The 17,486-nt window shown below is 33.7% G+C and overlaps 1 long non-coding RNA gene across 1 annotated transcript in view; it reads right to left on the bottom strand.

The window, feature by feature from the left end:
• Positions 1 to 14,189, bottom strand: part of LOC128931357 (uncharacterized) — a 44,781-nt gene extending 30,592 nt beyond the window's left edge. Inside the window, exons 1-4 of the long non-coding RNA XR_008479666.2 lie at positions 13,093 to 14,189; positions 8,666 to 8,781; positions 8,529 to 8,566; positions 6,922 to 6,944 (exon numbers count right to left, since the gene is read on the bottom strand). This is a non-coding gene — a long non-coding RNA (uncharacterized LOC128931357). The remainder of the gene's footprint in view (positions 1 to 6,921; positions 6,945 to 8,528; positions 8,567 to 8,665; positions 8,782 to 13,092) is intronic.
• Positions 14,190 to 17,486: the final 3,297 nt, after the last annotated feature.

The following is a 17,486-nucleotide window of genomic DNA, read 5'->3' as shown; positions in this document are numbered from 1 at the left end:
TCTCGACTCACTGCAACCTCCACCTGCCAGGTTCAAGCAATTCTCCTACCTCAGCCTCCTAAGTAGCTGGGATTATAGGTGCACACTACCATGCCCAACTAATTGCTTTTGTATTTTTAGGAGAGACGATGTTTCACCATGTTGGTCAGGCTGGTCTGGAACTCCTGATCTCGTGATCCACCTGCCTCAGACTTCCAAAGTGCTGGGATTACAGGCATAAGCCACCTCACCTAGCAGATTTCTTTAAATGACCAAAAGCTACTCATCTATTTACATATCTTTTCAAACTTGTACTTTTCATTCAAGAAAGATGATGTGTTAACATCAATGCTTCATAACTAGAGGATTGACATTTCAGTATTTTAAAAGTGATACATTATCTGATACTCTTTTCATTTCAGTTATTCAGTGGGATAGAGAGGTTTCCAAAGAATGGAGGTTGATGAAGTATTCATAATTTTCAGAACTTTCCAGATTTTATCTATGCTTTTGTACATTCCCTTAACAGTTAAAGTAGTGTTAAGCAGTTAGCTAATGCTTCTTGAATTTAAAAAAAAATATTTAATGTCCACGCTCATGTTAATGTATCATAAATACCAACAGTTAGCAGATTCAGAGATATTTTTGCCATTATCTTATAATTACAGTTATTCTACATCAAATTATCTTCTTAATTAATATATTCAGATTATTCTTTAAATATAGAGGAATTTCATTTTTATATTAATTGTAGTCTATGAATTTACCTTCACACCTCCATAATCCTCTGAATGATAACAATTAAAAATTTGCTTTAAAATGATAGCATTAAGAAAATAAAAAGACCAGACACAAACTAGAAAGAACTTAATGATAAATGTCTTACACCCAGAATATATAATAATGTGGTTTGAATATTTGGCCCTTCCAAATCTCATCTTGAAATGTGATCCTCAATGTTGGAGGTGAGGCCTGGTAGAAGGTATTTCATTCATGGTGTAAGATACCTCATGAATTGCTTACTGCCCTCTTCATGGTAATGAGTGATTGCTCACTGAGTTCACACAATATGGGGTTGTTTAAAATGTCTGTCTCCTTCTCCTCCTCCTCCTTCTCCTTCTTCTCCTTCTTTCTCTTTGTCTCTCACTCATTCTCACATGATGTGATATGCCTGTTCTTGCTTCACATTCTGCCATGAGTAAAAGCTCTCTGAGTCCTCAACAGAAGCAGAGCAGTTGCCGGTGCCATGCTTCTTATATAGCCTACGCAACTCTGAGCCCATTAAACCACTTCCTTATACATTACCCAGCCTCAGATAGTACTTTATAGTGTCTAGTGATACAAAAAATTGCCTCACCCAGAAAACTGGTACTGAGGAGTGTGGCACTGCTATAAAAATATCTAAAAATAAGAGTTGGTTGAGAGTTCTGACTAAAATGCTGATAGAAATAGGAAGAGTGAAAACCAGGCTGAAAAGGTTTTGGATGGAAATGAGGAATTTATTGGGAACTGGAGCAAAGGTCACCCTTGTTACATCTTAGCAAAGAGCTTGGCTGCATTCTGTCCATGCCCTGGGAATCTGTAGAAATTTGAGCTTATGCGTGATGACTCAGGGTATCTGCCAGGATAAATTTCCCAAGTAGCAAAAAATTCAAATGTGGCATGACTGCTACTAACAACCTATGATCAAATATGAAAAGAAATAAATGACCCCAGAACTTGAAGTCCAATAATAAAGAAAAGAGTTAAAACTTATATTTAAAAGGAAAGCCAATCAATAAATTTGATCCATCACATAAACAGAATTAAAAACAAAAACCTATATCATCTCAATATATATAGAAAATTTAGTATCCCTTCATGATAAAAATTCTTAAAAGATTAAGCATACAAGAAATATACCTCAAAATAATATAAGTCATATATGACAAACCCATAGCCAACATCATACTGAAGAGGGAAAAATTGGAAACATTTCTCCTAAGAACTAGAGCAAGACAGGATGCCCAATTTTACCAGTCCCACTCAATGTGGCACTGGAAATCCTAGATAGAGCAATAAGGCAAACGAAAGAAATAAAAGGCCTCCTATTTGGAAAAGAAAAAGACAAATTTAAATTGATTAAATCCTAAATGTAAAAGGATTAAATGCCCCAGTCAAAAACACAGACAGGCAAATTGAATAAAAAGTCAAAACCCATCCCTATGCTACATCCAGATCCATCTTATAAGCAAGGACACACAAAGACCCAAAACAAAGGGTTGGTGGAAGACTTACCAATCAAATGGAGAGCAAAAACAAAAACAAACAAACAAAAAAAACAGGAGTTGTAACTTTCGTCTCGGACAAAATAGACTTCAATAGTAACAAAGACTAAAAGAAACAAAGGACATTATATAATGGTAAAAGGATCAATGCAACAACAGGAGTCAATGATCATAAATATATATATGCACCCAATGTAGGAACACCCAGATACATAAGACAAGTTCTTTTTTTTTTTTTTTTTTTTTTTGAGACAGAGTTTTGCTCTTGTTACTTAGGCTGGAGTGCAATGGCGCCATCTCGGCTCACTGCAACCTCCACCTCCTGGGTTCAGGCAATTCTGCCTCAGCTTCCGGAGTAGCTGGGAGTACAGGCAGGTGCCACCATGCCCAGCTAATTTTTTGTATCTTTAGTAGAGACAGGGTTTCACCATGTTGACCAGGATGGTCTTGATCTCTTGACCTCGTGATCCACCCACCTCGGCCTCCCAAAGTGATGGGATTACAGTCTTGAGCCACCGCGCCCAGCCTACAAGTCCTTAATGACTGATAAAGAGACTTGGACTCCCGCACAGTAATAGCGGGAGACTTTGACACCACATTGTTAATATTCAACGGATCAATGAGATAGAAAATTAACAGGAACATCTATGATTTGAACTCAGACCTGGAACAAGTAAACTCAGTGAATATTTATAGAATTCTTCACCCCAGGTCCACAGAACATACATTTTTCTCAGTATAACATTACACTTGTTTTGAAAGTGACTACGTGATTGGAAGTAAATCATTCTTCAGCATTTGCATAGCATTTCACAGACTTAAATGAAATATTGGTTGGCTGTTAGTTAGTTATTTTCTTCCCTTATTCCTTCCTGTCTGTTAAGCACAATTATCGGCATAAAAGAGGTTTTTAATACGTATTTTTAGATTGCATTCCAGCCTGGGCAATAGAACAAGACTCCTGTTCTCTCTCCCCCTTTCTCTCTCTCTTTTTCTTTCTTTCAAAAAAAAAAAAATACCACGGTTAAAGTTTATTCCACTTTTCTTATCCAAAAAAAAAAAAAAGATGACATTCAAATAAATAAAAGAAAAAATGAAAGAAAAGATATTATAGTGGACATCTCAGAAATAAAAAATATCATAAGGGGCTATTATGAACAATTATATGCCAAAAAAGTTTGATAACATAGAAAAAAATGTATAAAATTCTAAAATTGTAAGAAGTATAAAAACGGAATCAGGAAGAAATAGAAAGCCTGAATAGAAAAATAACAAATAAGGAGATTTAATAAGCATTTAAAATTTCCTGAAAACAACAAAAAACTCGGACCTAATGGCCTCACAGTAAATATCCAAAAAATTAATATCAAGTTACCTTAAACTCTTTGAAAAAGTAAAAGAGGTAATACTTCCAGATTCATTTTATGAGGCCAACATCACCCTGATATCAAAATCAGTCAGACACCATAGGAAAAAATACTATAGGCTAATATTTGTGAAAAACATGGTTGCAAAAATTTCATGTAAAATTGGTAACATTTAAAGGATTATACATCATGATCAAGTGGGATGCAAGGATGACTCAACATATGCAACTCAATCAACATGATACAATACATTAATGAAAGAAAAGCCACATGATTATCTTAACTGATGCAGAAAAAGTATTGGACAAATTTTAAGACCCTTTTGTGATTTAAAATCTCAACAAAATAGGTATAAAAGAATCTTATTACAGCACAAAGGCCACAAATGAAAAGCACATAGTTAACATTATAATTATTGGGGAAGAACTGAAAGCTTCCCTGTAAGATTGGTACAAGGCAAGGACGCCCACTCTCACCATTTCCCTTCAACACAGTATTAGAAATCCTAGCCCAAGCAATTATGAAAGCAAAACAAATAAAAAGCATCCAAATCAGAAAGTAAGATGTAAAAATGTCTCTGTTTGATGATAACTTGATCATTTATAAAGAAAACCATAAAGACTCCAAAAATAAAACAAAAGAAAACCTGTTAGAACTAAAATATGAATTTGGTAAAGTTACAAGATACAAAATCAACACACAAAAATTAGTGTTGGTTCTATACACAAACAACAAACTTTCCAAAAATCAAATTAAGAAAATAACCCTGTTTACAGTAGTAACAGAAGTAATGAAATACCTAGGAATAAGCTTAACCTAAAAAGGGAAAGACTCATCCACTGAAAAATATAAAATATTGATATAAAGGAAATTACATAAAACACAAATAAGTTGAAAGACATTCCATGTTCAGGGACTGAAAGAATTAAGATTGTTAAAATGTCTATACTGCCCAAAGTAATCAACAAATTTAGTTCAATCCCTATCTAAATCTATCTGGTGTTCTTTTGAGAAATAACAAAATATTAAAATTCATAACCTAAAAGACTCCAAGTAGCAAAAGTAAACTTGAGTAAGAACAACAAAGCTGGAGGCATCATACTTTCTGAATTCAAACTGTATTACGAATCTATAGCAATAAAAATGTTTTAGCATTTAGACCAATGTTTTGACACTTAGACCAATGTAATAAAATAGAAACCCAGAAATAAATTCAGGCATATATAGCCAGATAGTGTTTTATAAAGGTGCCAAGAACACACAAGTGGAAAGGAGCGTCTACTCAATAAATTGTGTTAGGAAAACAGGGTATCTACATGCAGAAAAATGAAACTGGATTCTTATCTTACAGTATATACAAAAATAAACTCAAAATGGATTAAAAACCTAAACATAAGACTAGAAATGGTAAAACTGTTAGAAGAATACATAGATGTAAAGCTCCGTGACATTGGTCTGACAATGATTTTCTGGATATAACCCCAAAGCACAGGCAAACAAAGCAAAAACTGACAAATAAGAATATATTGAACTACAAAGTTTCTGCACAGCAAATATCCAACAAAGCAAAGAGAAATGGGAGAATATATGGGCAAATGATACATCTAGTAAAAGGTTACTATCCAAAATATTTAAAGAACTCAACTCCTTTGCAAGAAAACTTACCCCAATTTAAACGACAAAGAACCTTAACATATGTTTCTCAAAAGAAGACATAAAGTGGCCAAAAATTATATGAAAAAATGCTCAATCTCATAAATCATTAGGGAAATGAAAATTAAAATAACATGAAATACTTCCTCATACCTGTTACAATGTCTACCAAAAAGCTGATAGATAACATGCTGTCAAGGATGTGGAGAAAAAAGAAACCTCTTACACTGTTTAGATGGAAATGTAAAATTATTGCAGTCATTATGAAAATTAGTATGGAGGTTTTTCAGAAAACAAAAAATAGAATTACCATATGAACCAGCCATCCCACCACTAGGTATGTATTCAAGGCAATTGAAATCAATATGTCAAAAAGCTATCTGCACTCACATGTTCGCAGCAACATTATCATGATAACCAAGATATGGAATCGACCTGTGTTAATCAACAGATGAATGGATAAAGAAAATGTGGCACATATACATAATGAAATACTATTCAGCCTTAAAACAGAAATAAATTATCTTATTTGCAACAACATGGATAAACATGTAGGACCCTGCAGGACCCTGCATTATCTGAAATAAGCCAGGAACAGAAGTATAAATACACATGATCTTATATATGTGGAATCCAAAAAATTTGAACTCAAAAAAGTAGAGAGTAGAATGGTAGTATACACATTTCAATACATAATGTTGTAAATAATAAATATATACTTTTTTTGTTAATTAAAATATTTTAAAAAGTAAAATTATATTTTGTTATACACACATATGCATATAAACATACAATAGCATAAATTGGCAATATCATTATGGTTATCTCTAGTGCCAATTTTTTCCCTTACATTTAAAAAATATTTTTCCACAAATATGATGGACCTGCTTAAATATAAATCAAATTAAAACTGGCAATATTACTATTTTAAATATATTACACCAAACACTGAAAATATAACAAACATTCATCCTGATCTTTTGTTTTGCTTTTCCTGAAAGCCTTAGGCCATAGCAATAGTCTAACAATGTGACTTATAGTGGAAATTTGGTCCATGTTGTATCTGCTCTACATCCGGAGGGTGGGGAGGCTAAAGTCAGCCACAGAATCCGTCAACTATATCTATGTGATTGCGCCTCAATAGAGCTCTGTGTAACAAGGCTTGGGTAAGCTTCTCTGGCTGCAAATATTTCATGCATATTGTCACCTTTACTATCAAGAAAGTTAGGATTGTCCCTGACCCCACTGGAAAAAGACAACTAGAAGCAAAACTTTCATGGACACTGTTCCATGCATCTCTTACCCTGGTTGATTTTAATCTGTATTTTTCCACTATGATAAACTGTAATCATGATAAAATCAGCTTTCACTCAGTTCTATTATTCCTTCTTGTGAATTATTGCAACTCAGGGTGGTCTCAGGAATCATCAAACTTGCGGGTAGTATCAGAAGTGAGGTTGATCTTCTGGACTGCTCACTAACTTTATAGTGTGATAAGATGAAGATTGTGTACATATCATCCAATGATATACTAATATGATTTATTTTAATCTACAAAGAACAAACTAGTTTATCCATTCTGGAAATTTTTATCTCTGAGGTTTTGTTTTATATTCTAAACAGACAAACTTAAAATTATATGATATAATACATACCTTCTGAATACATATGATCCATCCTGTTGAGGAATGAATAGTAAATGGTTTTCTGAAAATCATTTTTTAGAATGCTTAGACAATGAATTAGGTATGTGGGTAATAAATATAAAATATCAGAGAAAAAAGAAAAACAAAATGACACAAATCTATCGATATCAATACCTCTATTGATGCATAATAAAACTTATAATGAATTAAGGCAAAGGCAAAATTATATGTTTAATTGACTTAAGAACTCTCAGCTTCCATGGAAAGAGTTAATTTTGGGGTTGAAAAACTAAAAGTGAGTTAAAGAAGCTGCTGTATTTATTAATCCAGCTTAAGAGAGAAAAGACTATTTAGGCTTTGATTACTCACAAATTTATTTTGACATATGTTATTATTTTAATCTATATACCCTCTTATAATCTATTGTGATTAGAAAAGATTCCTATTTTTCTTTCAAATTTTAGAGTCTAAGAAATCTAAAAGAGGTCTACATATCAAATTATTTCACTCTTTTTATTAAGTCTTACCAAATCTTCCGCCACAATAATAAGATTAAGTGTCCAAACTTAAATTCTGGTTAGTAGTGCCTTCATGTTCCTCTCTAAATTTTGAAAAATCTCATGGTTCCTCTGGTTTATTCCAATGTCAGAATCTTCTAGAAAATGTGTTACTAGGTAGATCCACATTGCTAATATATATTTTTCTTTTGATATCTTATTTTATTATAAGTATCTTTCTTAAAATTTTATTTTGAAACTTATCCAGAAATCTTTAATTCTTTTTTCTTTGCTACCCACTTACCCATCCATTTTAAAAACTTATCTGAGCACATTCTCTTCTCAAATTTTACTAAAGGTCTCCCTCATATAACCAACATACCTTTTTCCAAAAATGTGCTTTATCATCTTCATAAAATAAATGCCATATCATAGGTAATTTTTTTAAATAAAGGCTTATTTATTTATTTTGAGAGGGAATCTCACTCTGTTACCCAGGCTGGAGAGCAATGGCATGATCTTGGCTCACTGCATCCTCCTCCTCCCAGGTTCAAGTGATTCTCCTGCCTCAGTCTCCCGAGTAGCTGGGATTACAGGCACCTGCCACTGCATCTGGCTAATTTTTATATTTTTAGTAGAGATGGGTTTTTACCATGTTGGCCAGGAATGTCCTGAACTTTTGACCTCAAGTGATCCACCAGCCTCGACCTACCAACGTGCTGGGATTACAGGTGTGAGCCATTGTGCCTAGTTTTTAAATACTTTTAATTTACAACTCATTTATTTCTCATGTCATCAATTTATAAAATAGCATTACTATTCATTATTTGAAGGCTATGAGCTAAACAGTAGAAATTAGAAAAGTATTACTGTAGAGTGGTTTTAAATTAGAAAATTTCTTTATAACACAAATATATATGTAGTGTAGATGTCAATGATGTATATGCAATAGCAACATAAAGATAAACCAAACTATAGTAAATTATGAGGTTCTAACTGGTGGTAAATTCAGAGAAATTCAGAAAAGAGCAAGGCTGCTTTTAGCTAAAATAATAGTGGGAAGGTAGGTATTTCTGGCAAAAATATCATTTTAATTTTTAAGGTAATTTGAATACTTACTTGGAGCATTGGACTTTTACTCCAAAAATCTTCAGTTCCTGTGAAGAAAAAAATGTGCCCTTGCACATCAAAATAACACACATAAAACTTTTCCCAATCCTAAATCCATTCAACCAAGTTAATGAATTTATCCTTACACAGTGACTCTAAGCATCTTGCTATTTGTGCCTTTAGCACTCTTCTTTAATCACAACCTGTTTACTTCTCAGTGAATAATTAATTCCTTGTGTCCCAAAGAAGAGTGTATACATGCCTGTTATAAAAACAAAAAAAGCAAAGAAAAAAGGCAGTGATGATTGCACTGTGCATGAAACAGCTCCCAATCAAGCTACATTTTGCATTGTTCCTGCAAAAAATAACTTTGGTAGGTTTTTTGTTAACTCAAATATGTCCACAGCTGTTTCCTTCTTCTTGTCCTTACTTGTGACTTAACAATTATTTCACGAGTTCTGGCGTGTGGTAGCCCCATGCAAGTTTCCTAGCTTTCCCCATTCAGCCCAGCTTTTGTGCCTTCCCTCCGAAGACGTGTTAGGAGCACGCCAGTGGTCTTGGTCCTTCATTGGGAGTTGTTCCACCTGGCTGCATCTAGTCTGTAATGTTTTAATTGAAACCACTAACTCTTTATGATATGGCTGATGTGGGAGTTAGAAAAATTTTTCCATCTCTATCAAAGTTGAAGCTTAGAGGTATGAAGTAATCAAGAATTATATTTCAGAAACAATAGCCTTTTTACTTGCCATTTGTCATTGCATACATTAAAAAAAATCATTGTAAATGCTAGATAATGGCTCATATTTATTTATGTTAAAACTTGCCACTACTATATGAGTATACCTGTTCTCTCTACTGCTACAATGTAAGAAACTTTAGATATGCCCTTGGCATTTGGCAGAGAGAATGTAATTTACTATTGAGAGCTATCTAAGTCTCCTTTATTTTGAAGTCCTTCATTTCTCGCATTATCAAAATTTCCTCTGAAGAAACAGCTGAAGTTTTAAAAAATTATATCTTGTTCTATTACTGTGTATCCCTTATTTTAGTTATTTGCCTTAAATGTAAATTGCATAATGAGAATTTCATATGTCTTGGTCCTTCAGCATATGCTTCTACAGAAACTTGTATTCATAATAGTATGTCCGATGAAATTAATTAAATTTGTAAGATGTCTACTTTTGCTGTTAAGAGTTGAAGTTGCATAAGAACCAAGACTGTGATTATTTTTTCTACTCTTTCCTTCCCAGAAACTAGAGCAACGCTTGGCACATCATTCATGCTTTCTCTCTCTCTCGTTTTGAAAATAAATGACAAAACAGAAAGATGCAAGGAGAAGCAAAGATAGGTACCATTGCTTCAGACTTCCTAGTCCTACAAAAAGTACTGCCTTGGCCTCCCAAAGTGCTAGGATTACAGGCATGAGCCACGACGAATGGCCAAGCTTGTTTTTTATAAGCTACCAAACCTATGGGACTTTGTTAGATCAACCCAAGTGACTAGGAAAGTCAGTTAAAGGAATCATACAGTATATATATTTTTAGAGTGGCTTTTTTTCAGTTACCAATATGATCTATCACTTATCCATGTCTTAACATGACTTGATGGTTTATTATTTATTATTTAATAGTATCCAATTGTATAAATGTCCTACAGTTTGTTTATCTACCCTGTGAAAGGCCATCTTAATTACTTCCAATTTATTATGATTATAAGTGAATGTGTATCCTGGTTTTTGTATGGACACAAACATTTAAATCAGTGAACAAATAAAAAATTAGTTTGCTGTTCAGTGATTATTTAAGCCTAGGACCCAATAGTCCTGTTCATATGATGAGTATGAAAAAATGTGAAAATTTGGTTTACACAAATATTATCCAAGCTGTAAAGTAAAATAAGATGTGGAATCAGATTTTATTTTCTCCAACATGTATCAAGAGTTTTCATATGCCTTTGAAAGTTATTATATTACAACCTTTAAAATGCATTTCTTAGTTTCTTTTCATGCCTCACTTATTTATTCATCAATTAGTTTATTTTTATTATCATTCCTTAGAGCGAAGCTTTCACTAATCCTTCTTCAGAAGTAACATTAACTCAGGAAAAACAAGCACTCAGGTACTGGAAATTAAGGAGATAAAAAAATGTTGAAATGATAATTACCACCTACTTCCAAAAATGAAGGAACAAAATGTAGCCCAGTTATCCAATAAGAAAATGCATGTTCCTCCTTAAGAATGAACCTACATCACACAGGGGTTCTATCACTTTATTGATAGAAGCCTTCAAGTTGTCAATCCCAGTGGATCACAGTGATATAGAAAGCAGCAAAATGCAGACTCCTTCTTTGGCTCTCTCAACCAGACTGCAAACTGTGAGAACAGAGTCCACTGATCCAACATGAGGAAGGGTGTATGAATCAGCTATGCATTTGCCCTACAGGTAGAAAAGTATAAACCTCTAACAGAACTGTATTTGTGCTTCTCTCATTTTTTCTTTTTTTTAAATCTTATTTTACTTCCATACTCCAATAATCAATGACTTATGAAGACAGTTCATTATTCAGTTGAAAGAGAAAAGACGACTTCACTTTATGTAATTAGGGTAAAAACACAAAAGAAACAAAAGACTAAAACTCTATGAAGTGAAAATAGCAAGGCATCATGACATACCTACCAATAATTACCACATACCTACTAGAATAGCCAAAATCCAGAACACTGACAACATCAAATGCTTATGAGGATGTGGAGCAATAGGAACTCTCATTTATTTCTAGTTGCAATGCAAAATTACACAGCCCCTTGAACGTAGTTTGGCAGTTTTCTACAAAACTAAACCTCCTTTTATTTATTTATTTATTTATTTATTTATTTATTTATTTATTTATTTATTTTTGAGACAGAGTCTCACTCTGTAGCCCAGGCTCAGAGCAGTGGCGCAATCCTGGCTCGCTGCAACCTCAAGTGTTCAAGTGATGCTCCTGCTCAGCCTCCAGAATTGTTGCCACCACACTAGGCTAATTTTTGTATTTTAAGTAGTGATGGGGCTTCGCCATGTTAGCCAGGCTGGTCTGGAACTCCTGACCATAAAGTGATCCACCCACCTCGGCCTCCTAAAGTGCTGGAATTACAGGCAGGAGCCAACACGCCAGGCCAAAACTAAACCTACTCTTACCTTACAATCTGGCAATCATGCTCCTTGGTATTTACCCAAAGGAATTTAAAACTTATGTCCACACAAACATCTACACATGGGTGTTTACAGCAGCTTCATTCATAATTGCCAAAATTTGGAAGCAACCAGGTGAATGAATAAATAAGCTGTGGTCCATCTAGACAGTGGAATATTATTCAGGGTTAAAAAGAAATGAGCTACCAAGCCATGAGGAGATACGGAGGAATCTTAAATGAATATTACTATGCAAAAGAAGCCAACTAAAAAGGGTATACACTGCATGATTCCAATATATGTCATTCTCTAAAAGGCCCTTCTATGGATACGGTAAAAAGATCCAAGGTTGTCAGGAAATGGCCAAGGAAAGGATGAAGAGGCGGAACACAGAGGATTCTTAGAGCAGTGAAACTACCCTATATGATACTGTAGCAGTAGATACAGGCCATCATATATTTGTCTAAACCCATAGAATACACAACACCAAGAGTGAACTCTAATGTAAACTATGGACTCTGAATGTTAATGTGTAGATTCATCAGTTGTAATAAATGCATCTCTCTGGTGGGAACGTTGATAATGAGGGAGGTTATGCATGTGTCAGAACAGAGTAAACAGGAAATTTCTGTAAGTTCTGATCAATTTTGCTGTAAACCTAAACTGCCCTAAAAGATAAAATCTACTTTTTTTTTTTTTTTTTTTTGAGACAGAGTTTCGCTCTTGTTACCCAGGCTGGAGTGCAATGGCACCATCTCGGCTCCCGGCAACCTCCGCCTCCTGGGTTCAGGCAGTTCTCCTGCCTCAGCCTCCCGAGTAGCTGGGATTACAGGCACGTGCCACCATGCTCAACTAATTTTTTATTTTTAGTAGAGACGGGGCTTCACCATGTTGACCAGGATGGTCTCGATCTCTTGATCTCGTGATCCGCCCGCCTCAGCCTCCCAAAGTGCTGGGATTACAGGGTTGAGCCACCACACCCAGCCCAAAATCTATTTTAAAAACTATGAATTAAACTTACCTTCTGATCCCAAAGCAGGATCTCACAATAACTGTTTCAATATAAGACGTATATTTGGAAACTGTTACAAACTTCTAAAAATTGTCACATTTTATATTTTAAATTAATCACATATATTGAGTAAAATTACATGAAGAGCTCTCAAAAATCATGGGCTTTTGTTTATTTCTTCTGTACTTATTTTTGAAATTTATTTTATAATGGCCCATCTCCAGGATAAAATTGAAAAAGCTAATTCATGTCCTTTGGGGTCAAGAATTTCAAATAATTCCTCATGAGTGACATTATCTTCCCAACTCTGTTACCCTTTTCATTCAATCTGAAGAGACATTGAATATTATTAAAATGATTATTTCAAAAGGACTTTAAGATAATTATTACATCTCCATCTTTCCAAAGACAAGGTCCATTTCATTCTCCATTAGAAGGACACCAGCTCTTCATAAAATGATTCTCCGTATCCTGAAAATTGAATGAGGTGCTTTTCTCTTCTGCCTTCTTCACATATCTATCCAGTGAAAAACAGAGTGCCATCATGAACTTTGCAAAGAAGGCCAATGATTATATAGACGAAGGCTGAAACTTTAACTCACAATATTATAACTTTCATCACATAATTTTTTTCAGTCATCTTCCTTTCTAAAAATAAAATATGAGTGTCTACTTCAAGGGACTCTGGATCAAGTCCAATTAGCTTTCTATTATTTAAAAACACTATTGACCTTTAAAATCCTCTCTTTGCAATATTCAAACCAAGTAGTATAGCACTTGTTAGACAGCCTTTTCCAGTTTATTTCAATTATTTTTGTTCTGCTAGATATTTAACTCCTTGAGAATAGAGAACGTAAGGCTGGTATACACCCATGCACACCTGCTTTCCTGATGCCAACATACATCCTGGTACCTTGTGACTAATCATTTATGTTTAATTGCATTGATTCTATACTAAATTCAGACGGCCAGATGTAGATCAGCTTGTTAAAACAGATATATGATAATGCTCTATCTGAATTTATAGAGCTTTAATCATGCCAACATTGAGCCTGTTCAAGTATTTTCTTTAAAAATGTTTATGTGTTTAGTCATTTCTGATATTCCTGTTAATTTAGCACCTCCCTTTTGAATCAGAAAATACTTTGGTTCAACTTTCTCTGATCTGTTTATGCTGGTAGGCAATCTGTGGGTAATTCTACAACTACTTAGCCTGTATTCTGCTTTTCCCTATATAGAATTTTTCTCTTCCTCTCCACTTTCTGATTAAATTTTCCATTCTTAAACTGTCCTTGCTTCTTTTCTTTGCTGTATCCAAAATTAGGTATAGAACACAACTAGACGGAAAAAAAATAGCTCATTTATTCCCCAAACTTTTTTTTCTTTCCTTTTTTTTCAATTGTACGTTTGTTTCTGGGGTACATGTGCAGATCATGCAGGATTGTTGCATAGGTGCATACCTGGCAACGTTGTTTGTTGCCCCCATCCCCCCATCACCTATATTTGACATTTCTCCCCATGTTATCTCTCCCCATCCTCCCCAACCCACACTGTCCCTCTCCTAACTCCCCTCCAACAGACCCCAGTGTGTGATACTTCCCTCCCTGTGTCCATGCGTTCTCATTGTTCAATACCCGCCTGTGAGTGCAAACATGCTGTACTTGATTTTCCACTCTTGTGTCAATTTGCTGAGAATGATGGTCTCCAGATTCATCCATGTCCTACAAAGGACATAAACTCATCATTTTTTATGGGTGCATAGTATTCCATGATGTATATGTGCCATATTTTCCTTGTCCAGTCTATCAACAATGGGCATTTGGGTTGGTTCCAGGTCTAAATGAACATATGTGAGCATGTGTCTTAATAATAGAATGATTTATGATCTTTTGGGTATACACACAGTAGTGGGATTGCTGGGTCAAATGGAATTTCTATTTCTAGATCCTTGAGAAATTGCCACACTGTCTTCCACAATGGAAACTTTTATAAAATATTTTAGTATCTATGTAAGGTCAGCAGGTGAATTCATTTAACAAACATTTATCTTCTGTTCTGTACCAAAGTTGTGTGCTAGGTGATGTGAATTAAGAAATAAAGTTTTGCTCTTTAAAAGGAGTCCTAATGTAATCAACTCTATTGCACATATCTAATTATTCTTTTTCACAGAAGAAAACTTTCTGATTATTTTCCTCTCTGTATTGTTTTCTGTGCTTTTACGGTTATCTGAAAATTTCAAATTTAATTTAATTAATTAATGATTAGACTTATTAGGCTTGTTATATTCCTTTCTAGTCTAGGTATTGGCACATTCTACCATTACATAATAATAATAGTAATAATAATATTTACTGAGTGTGTATTATGCCACAATATTAAACACTTCATACACAATATTTTATTTAGAGTTGTTAATAAGAACTCTAATCCCAAATTCTAGAAAAGCTAGGTGACTCGGGAAAATATACACAGCTAGTAACACAGATATGAGCAGAATTCCAAACTCAGCTATTTCTGACTCTGGACACATTATCCTAGCACAATAAACAGACATCTTACTAAATTAAAACAACATACAACTTGGCACATTTTCTTCTCATTCATTAACAAAAACCTTTTTAATAGCTATTTTTGAAAATGACTTTTACTTATCTTCTCTGCTTTCCACTCTCTTATGGATAAGTCCATTTAAAGAATAACAAATCAACCAGAACCAAGCAAACCAAAAAGGCCAGAAATGGGAGGGAGAAAGAATCTCAAGTACCAACTGTTTTTGTTGTTATTTTTGTTTTTAAGTGAGTAATTCAGTAGGATTTTTACTTATACATTTTAAAACCCCACTTACCCTTGTGAGAGTAAAACCAGTGCCCTCTATCCAAGACCTTGTCAAAAATGTCTTTGATAGGCATGAGACTATGCCAGAATGCTTTAGTTTCTCTTTAAGATAGATGCAATTGGTATGTGCCTTACAAGAAAAATTAACAATTCATCATTTTCTGTTGAATGCCTAAAGAAATTTGGGTGAAAAGTGGTAAGTAAATGAATATTAATAGAAAAATGAGGCAGTGCTGTGTATTATTGGATAGTTTATTCAATCAAACACTTTATGAAATATGTAATTTCTCACTATCAAAAGCCTGGATTAATTGGATAGTCTTACTCATTGTGTAAGTCTCTATTGAGTATGTATAAATATATATTGAGTATAGCATCCTTTATTCAATTATGGTATGTGGTTATATTTATACACACAGACATATATGTGTGTGCCTACATATGTGTACACTGATATATACACATATAGTTTTAGAATGCTCTCTAGTTTCACATGTTCCATAAGTTAAAATTTTATTAACAATTTTCTCCCTATATAAACAGTGCTTTATCAAAATAAAAAAAAAAACAATGTCAACATTTTCTAAAAAATTTTAGGTATAAAATATAATTATAAAAGTTTTGACCAAAATAAAAATAAGCCAGTAGGTAATGCATTGGATGATAATTATCACTGTATTAGATAAGGCAAAACTATTCAGCACAAAGAAACATAATAGACTCAGAATGCTTTGAATATTAACAAACTTTCTTGAACATGATATCTACTGAGATCATATTAAGAAAAAGAGAAAATATCCCCACATTTGAAAAGTATCAATAATGGATTAATATAGAGCATAAATGCAAAGGAAATCACCTGTGCAAACATCAGCTTATCATTTTCTTCATATATCAAACAATACACATTCTGTAGAATAAATACTGGGTTGGTACATACAGGTTAAACATGTGCATAACTGCACAGTCAAGAAAATCTAATCACTTCTGTCAATGTACTCTATGCGATGTGGCAATAAGATCACACATAACCATCTCCAAAAGAAAATGAGAGAGAATGAAACACCAAAAGCAATAAGTGAGGAGAGAAGCAGAGTTGTGAGTAGGAGAGAAGGGTATTATGGGTATCAGTAAGTATAACAAAACACAGCTGAAATCTATAAGCAGCTCAAAACAGACATTTGGAATCATAGAAATAAAACTAATTATTTCCCTAGCATTTCAAATACCAGAAAGTATTCTCAAAGCTCCATTTCTTCCCTTTGCTTTGGTACAAAATGTCTTTTCTACCAAGTCTTCTTGAAGGTTTCAAGTTTGATTTTTTATGTGTATATAAATGGAAGCCTTAAAAATTAACTTTGGACTTCAATTATGACTAAATCATAATCAGAATTTAATGGAATAAGCTTTAGGAAAAAATAAGGTTTATTCTGCAGAGAACTAAGCATGGTAAAGGGAAGCATGGTGTCACCAAATTTGTATGTTGTAAAAATACACAGTCATCTAAGACAAACAATCAGAGGAAATCAAATAGAGTTTTAGAGTTAATAGGGAAGAATCAACAGGAAATGGTGGTAAGATAGGAATTGCAATTGACACTTCTAAACCAGTTGGAGAAAGTGGATATTTTGTTCAGTCAATATACCAGCATGGCTTGTCAGAATCACATGTTGGTTAGATATTTTAATGACTCAAATACTAATTGAGCTAAAGACCAGTCATCAGCCTGGCATAATATTTAAGGTCCTAACAGTATGTTATGACATTGGTAATATTTATATAACAGTAGTCTAAGCTGCTAAAAAAGAGTCAAAAGACATATTTTACTATTGATATGAAAAAAATTATACAATTTAAAGAAATAAATTTCAGTCATAAGAAGTGTATCAAATTAAAACATTATGCAATTATAATCAACTCTGTTGATTATGTGATTATCCATTTTGCAG

Source organism: Callithrix jacchus, chromosome 2, assembly GCF_049354715.1.
Source record: "Callithrix jacchus isolate 240 chromosome 2, calJac240_pri, whole genome shotgun sequence".
Classification (NCBI taxonomy): domain Eukaryota; kingdom Metazoa; phylum Chordata; class Mammalia; order Primates; family Cebidae; genus Callithrix; species Callithrix jacchus.
Note: the sequence above shows the minus strand (reverse complement) of the source record. Positions and strands in the feature narration are given on the sequence as shown.